Source organism: Etheostoma cragini, chromosome 1 (assembly GCF_013103735.1).
Source record: "Etheostoma cragini isolate CJK2018 chromosome 1, CSU_Ecrag_1.0, whole genome shotgun sequence".
NCBI classification, from domain to species: domain Eukaryota; kingdom Metazoa; phylum Chordata; class Actinopteri; order Perciformes; family Percidae; genus Etheostoma; species Etheostoma cragini.
The window spans coordinates 25,658,106-25,663,796 of NC_048407.1; the positions used below are offsets into that span (position 1 = coordinate 25,658,106).

General features: G+C 41.3%; 1 protein-coding gene across 1 annotated transcript in view; it reads right to left on the reverse strand.

Annotated features, from left to right (window-relative positions):
* LOC117947375 (zinc finger protein 710-like) overlaps positions 1-5,485 on the reverse strand; it is a 30,088-nt gene extending 24,603 nt beyond the window's left edge. The window contains exon 1 of the mRNA XM_034877486.1: positions 5,230-5,485. The gene's annotated coding sequence lies outside the window, so the exon portion shown is untranslated. The remainder of the gene's footprint in view (positions 1-5,229) is intronic.
* Positions 5,486-5,691: the final 206 nt, after the last annotated feature.

Sequence of the window (5,691 nt, forward strand, 5' to 3'; positions counted from 1 at the left end):
AAAACGGAAGTATAATGGGCCGAGGCGAGCCGAGGCGGGCCGAGGCAAGCTGTTACCAGCAGTGGAAAAACGCCATTATAGTGGTGTACCACAACTCCAGTGTCTGCCAGGTCTTTCTGGATGGATCGTTCAGTCAAACGTAGGTTTTGACTTGCTTTTCTCACAATCCTGCGAGCAGTTCTGTCTGCATCTGGATATGGCCATTTGAAAATGCTTTGCTATCTTCATATAGCCTTCTCCTGCTTTGTGAGTGTCAACTATTTTCAGTTTCAGTTTTCTAGACAACTGCTTCAAAGAACTCATGGTGCTGATTGTTGGGGCAAGGTCAGATGAGTCTGGGCATTTAAAACCTTAAGATTTACATCAACTGGTCTTTCCAGACGATGATAGAGAACAATCCATGACACTGTCAGGTCTCAGCTTTCCAAAGGGGGCGGTGCATGCTATAAACTCTGCAGGGTCCCCAAACTTTTGCAGCCGCCATTTTTTTCTAGAGGGGAAATTCAGAGGGTCAAAGTAATAGGATACATCCTCTGAGGACCATGAAAGTCAAATATTACGGCAATCAATCCAATAGTTGTTGAGACTAGGGATATTGATAATTTAAATAATTTAAACCATTAACCAAAAATTATAATTTTGCTTAACACTATCACAATTAGGGATCAAGCAATATTGTTTTTTCAGGGCTGATACAGATTGTTCTCGGTATCTTAATTATTATTAGTTAACACCTGTTATTTGGAACTGATAGGCTATGCAAATGCAGTGAAAAACGTTTTTAAGTCATGAAGATTTTGGAACATTAAAAACTCCAACACAAAACTTAGTTTGAATGCTTTAACCAAATATTTCATAAATTAGAAACTTTCAACATAATGCACAGTAAAAGATAGTCCCATAGTGTTTTGGGCAGGACATTACGTCAGACTCAGTGGTGAATGAAACCGAGGCGGTGGGACACAGCTGTAGCGGAGAATAAACTTTATATTGTTGAATATTATTCTCAAATTGTCCAAAAGTGACACAGGTGAGTCTAGATTAAATCTAGAACATATTTTGCCCATTGTCTCTAAACACCAACACTTCTATTTCTCCCAAGTGATAACAGTTAACAAGACTGTTTTTGCTTTGAATTACAATCTTATTTACAATCATATGAATTCACATAGTCCAACAGTGAGATAACGTGTGACAGTTGTGTTATTAGTGAAACATTCAAACATGCCAACCCATCAAGTCATTTATCAACAATTCAATTTTGCAGGCCTAATTTTTTCAAGTATCGTGGTGTTCAAATAGGCCAACACATTACTCGTACAAACAAAGTGGTACATCACTCTGGAGGTCGTTCAGCATGGCTGTAACCAACAGGCACTACACATTAGGCCTTTGTGCTTCCAGAAACATCAGCCTCTTTTTTTTTTTTTTTTAACCCTGCCTGCAGCACAGCCGAGCGCTGCAATGTGATGACACCATCATCAGCTATTCTAAACCTTGTGCCACAGCTATATTCCTACCCACACCATGAAAAAGAAAGGACGGAGAGAGAAAAATAGAACAACTAATTTTCATTTATCTTCATTTACAAGAGGTGTGTCTAATTTTTAGCGTCTGTTAAGATGAGTGGTTCCGTTTTATGCATATTGTGGATGTCCTGATGTGCTTTTCTGTTTGGCTCTGCTGGACGTCTACAACACAGCCATCCCTGCTGCTGATGATCCACGGACGACCGGCTTAAGATCTCTTGGGTTGCATACAAATTGTGCAGTGGCAGCAGCAGTGTAATAACACATTATCGATTTAAACTTGGGGAAATTCATTCATCACTGTACAACTCAAGCTGACCAAAAAAAATTAACTGTTAAACTTGGAGAAATACATTTGGCAGACACAAGTACAAGCCTCAATTGCTGAGAACTTAGCAGGGCTTTTTGTTAAGGTTGACAATTGTTCACTAGACTATTATCAAATGAAGTTACGGATCATCTTACATAATGTCAAATGCTATTCTATCATCTAATTTTTCAACACTACAAATTAAGTAAATATGATCAAACACCAAAACACAATAACTTTATCATTCATCACTGAGCACAATATGTGAAAATCACAAGTCTTTCAACAGTCAAGGCCGAAGATTTGGCATCCTTGCATTTTGTACTGTTGTCAAGAAGTAAAGTGTTGGGGAAAAAATGAGTTCCCTCATTAAAATGCAAATCAATCTATAACATTTTTGACATGCGTTTTTCTGGATTTTCTTGTTGTTATTCTGTCTGTACTGTTCAAATAAATCTACCAGTAAAATTATAGACTGATCGTTTCTTTGTCAGTGGGCAAACGTACAAAATCAGCATGGGATCAAATACTTTTTTCCCCTCACTATATAAGGCCCTTGGTATTTTAGCCAACATCCCTGGAAGAGGAAACAAGAGCAAAGTATTGTTTGAATGGTAGAGAAAGAACCTTGGACAACTGCAAAATGTATTCAAGCTGACCTTCATACACATGATACAAATGGTTTAATTTGCACCATCCATTGCCAACTTAATGAAATGGTCTATGGTAGAAGACCTATGAGGACCCCGCTGTTGAGAGAAAGCTGGAGTTTGCCAAAACCAACTAACCATGCCAAACTGTTTCTGGGAGAATATCGGAATGACAGATGAGACCAAATCCGAGCTGTTGGGTAAATCACATAACCTCTAGCCTATGTTAACTTACAGAAACAAATGAAGTCCTTTAAGATAATAACACTGTACCAACGGTCAAACATGAAGGAGGTCACTGATGTTTTGGGATTAATTTGTTCCCTCTGTTACTGGGCACCTTGAACCTGTGAGTGGCATCCTGCAATCGGGAGATTACCAATGTATATATGGAGAACCATGTTCCACCCGGTGTCACAAAGCTCCATAGAATGTCATGGGTCCTCCAGCAGAACAATGACACAAAACACACATCAAAAAGCCAACAGGAAAACACTGGACTGTCTTAAGCGGTCCAGCAATGACACCATATCTAAATCCCTTTGAAAACATGTGGAGAGATGTGAAAACAGCAAGAAGGCCCCCTTTAAATCTGAAGACTGGAGAGCAGTTTACAAAAGAGAGGGACAAACTACCAGTAAAGAGGTGTAGAAATGTCATTGAGGTCTAAAGGCAGTGATTGACAGCAGTTATTCTGTCAAGATTTTGGTCGATGCCATTTCTGTTTATTTTCTGATTTATTTTAAAAGAATATGTTAATGTGCTGTTAATAATGGGAAAAACTACTATTGTAAATGTCTACTTACTTTGTCCGGTATTTTACATGTGCATGGGTGCCAATATTTTCAGCCGTAAGCAGAGAAGATTAGACACACCATTAACACAAGGTTAACACAGAAGACAACAAATATAGCAGCCAGCTGATAGACAGCAAGTTTGCAAAGTAAGATGAGGCGAGATGCCTTCAAGCAAAAACAGACTGGAGAGGTTAACATCAAACAGCGCAAGTCAAAGAGGCTCAAAAGTGAATTCATGGAGGCAGAGCACCCCAATCAACGATGTAGCTAACACTTCACATAAGAATTCACTGGAGCTGCTGGACAGTTCAAGGAAAAAGCACAGCGAGAGCTAATAAATGCACTCTTTAAAAGACAGAGGTAGAGGTGGACTCTACAGTGAGAAAATAACAGGCCAGCATCACTTGACCAACACTCATAAGGCGTGAAGGATGGCCAAAAATGACAGTGGATGCTCAGTCTAAGAGCTACAAAGAAATAGGATCTCCCGACAACGGGCTACTGTAACAGTAGAGAAAGGTGAGTTGGACAGAGATGGTTGACGCCCTGCACTCCCTGGGGGATTGAGATGAAAATCAGTTAAGTCAAGTTGTCATTTCAGGACGCACATCTGTTCAAACTGACAGCAGAAATGGGTCACTTTCAAACAGTGAGATCTGCACTGAGAAAAGTAAGATCTGCATGGGGTTGATACTTTGGTCGTACAATGCTGAGTCATTTGAATATTTCCATTTAAATGACAGTCAATCAGATGACCCATAGACCTCAGGGGGAGGATGTTTTTTTTAATTATTGCCAGCCACTGAAATGCACTGACACAGAACTGCATTGGAGCACATCTATAGGCTCCAGGCTGCCAAGTGGTATGCACAGTATGCAGCTGCCTTGCTGCATGCAATGCACCATCCACATTTCATGAGTAGACACTGCATGGCAGGTATGCAAGAGGTCAGCAGTGTTATTACTCGTTCTGGCGTGGTACTTAAATACATGCAATGGCACTCAAGCAGTCCAAAATGAGAGTAGCATATATATGCAAAGCCAGACAGCCAGAGGACCTTAACATCCTTGGACAGTCAGTGTGTGAGATGGAGTGCCCTTATTAGTGCAGTGGATTGTACCTGTGGCCTATCAATGGTCTCCGACAGCCAGTCTGGAGTCCACCAACTGGTGGTGGCCTGTCTCCCCTTCAGGAGGAAGCAGCCCGGGCTACAGGTTTTCTGGTGCAGTGCATCTTACCGGTGCTTTGAGAACATTTTCAAAAATAGCCCTTCTGCACTGGGTTGTGACCAAAATGTGGTCTCGAATGCACGATACACCAAAAGCTGCACGGGGCGAGCTTTCTACAACATTGGGATTGTGAACACTTGTGCCTGCTCAAATTAAACCATTCGCGCTGTATCTTTAAAAGAAAAAGGCCCGACAACTTAACAGCAAAAAACTTTGTTCAAGACAGGCCTAGCAAGACATCTCGGCCTCCCGTGTCCTGGCATGAAGATGTGGGTTCTGCTGTATGTGCAGAGTACGGAATAGTGATGGGCAGACCCGGGCTAATGTGGCCTGGTGTAGCCCCTACTCCTTTATGCGTCTCTTTCCCCATTCTCTCCATCCCCCTCTCGACGCCATCTGTTTGTGGCATGAGAGAATGTGGAAGTAAAAAAAAAAAGAAAAGACGACATTTTGCCTGTAGTTGCTGACCTACATCGATCATTTGTTTCAGTTTAGCGTGAAAACCGCACCGAAAGACACCCGTTCGAAACGCACAGGCAGTAAAATCGCCAGACATAACGCGCATACATTTTCTCGCCTGGTCAGGAGGAATTTAATAAGTTACGGTTGAAACACTCCTCCGCCTCGCCGGGCCGGACAAGTCAACGCTCCAGCGGCACATATCCATTTCCTCGTTTATCGTCAAAAGGAAGAGACATAAAATTACAACTCACCTGATTCCAAAATCGGTTTATGGTGGCGGCGTGATTGTGGTTAATTTCAATATGGGGAAAACAGTTAGAACGGTGGGTCCCCGTTGTGTGTAGCAGGAAGGAGGGAAGGGAAGGCGAGAGGGGCTGACGTGAATGAATAAACAACTGAGCTCCTCCTCAACGCCACAAGTAAAGGCGGAATGTGGCTGACTTGGTGGAATTCACCACAAGCCGTTAAACATCCTCTGTATGTAGTCGTTGTCAATGAATTCGGATGTTTTAAACAAGCTTTACAAGCTGTGGTACCGACTATTAGTCTACCCATGCCACAACATGGTTTTGTTTCATTTAAAAAAAAAAGCCTACTTATTAGATAACCCATACGACAATTCCATTAGTGTATAATGTAATTGTATTATTAAGTAACAATAACCTTAATTTTTTTTTACTGTAAAACATATTTGAATGACATTAACCAAATCC